The sequence below is a fragment of the Triticum dicoccoides genome, unplaced genomic scaffold (genome assembly GCF_002162155.2).
Source record: "Triticum dicoccoides isolate Atlit2015 ecotype Zavitan unplaced genomic scaffold, WEW_v2.0 scaffold73622, whole genome shotgun sequence".
In the NCBI taxonomy this organism is placed as follows: domain Eukaryota; kingdom Viridiplantae; phylum Streptophyta; class Magnoliopsida; order Poales; family Poaceae; genus Triticum; species Triticum dicoccoides.
Window position 1 is genome coordinate 1 of NW_021295911.1, and position 905 is coordinate 905.

The window sequence follows — 905 nt, forward strand, 5'->3', positions numbered from 1 at the left end:
AATGAGCATCGAGCTTAAACATATCGCAAACGTCAAAAATAATATAACGGGATTAATATATATCGCGCACGTGCGATATGTTTGTCACAAGGCGCAAAAAATAATTATAAAAGGAATGCAACACGAGGACTTCCCAGGAGGTCACCCATCCTAGTACTACTCTCGCCCAAGCACGCTTAACTTCGGAGTTCTGATGGGATCCGGTGCTTTAGTGCTGGTATGATCGCATCCGACATGTTTCCCCGTCTTCGTCCCTTATGCTTGCCACTCCCAGGTCCGCTCCAAAGACGATTCTACATTCTCACTACCATTACAACCGTTCCCTAACAATGGATAATGTCCTATACTACTTACTCTCCCGCTCAATCACGGAGACGAGTTTTCCACGGTTTCACCCCTCCCTCCATACCGCAGCAACACGAGTTTTTTCCACCCCTTTCAGAAAGCGCTCTTCGCGCCACAAAGCCGCCTCAAGACGCGCGAGCAATGAGCATCGAGCTTAAACATATCGCAAACGTCAAAAATAATATAACGGGATTAATATATATCACGCACGTGCGATATGTTTGTCACAAGGCGCAAAAAATAATTATAAAAGGAATGCAACACGAGGACTTCCCAGGAGGTCACCCATCCTAGTACTACTCTCGCCCAAGCACGCTTAACTTCGGAGTTCTGATGGGATCCGGTGCTTTAGTGCTGGTATGATCGCATCCGACATGTTTCCCCGTCTTCGTCCCTTATGCTTGCCACTCCCAGGTCCGCTCCAAAGACGATTCTACATTCTCACTACCATTACAACCGTTCCCTAACAATGGATAATGTCCTATACTACTTACTCTCCCGCTCAATCACGGAGACGAGTTTTCCACGGTTTCCACCCCTCCCTCCATACCACAGCAACA

At 47.3% G+C, this 905-nt stretch overlaps 2 non-coding genes across 2 annotated transcripts; both read right to left on the bottom strand.

Moving 5' to 3' along the window:
• Positions 1 to 112: 112 nt before the first annotated feature.
• LOC119347689 lies at positions 113 to 231 on the bottom strand. Its single transcript, XR_005168499.1, has one exon. It is a non-coding gene; the product is annotated as a 5S ribosomal RNA (ribosomal RNA).
• A 366-nt stretch (positions 232 to 597) lies between these two features.
• Positions 598 to 716, bottom strand: LOC119347690. Its single transcript, XR_005168500.1, has one exon. It is a non-coding gene; the product is annotated as a 5S ribosomal RNA (ribosomal RNA).
• Between the last annotated feature and the right edge of the window lie 189 nt (positions 717 to 905).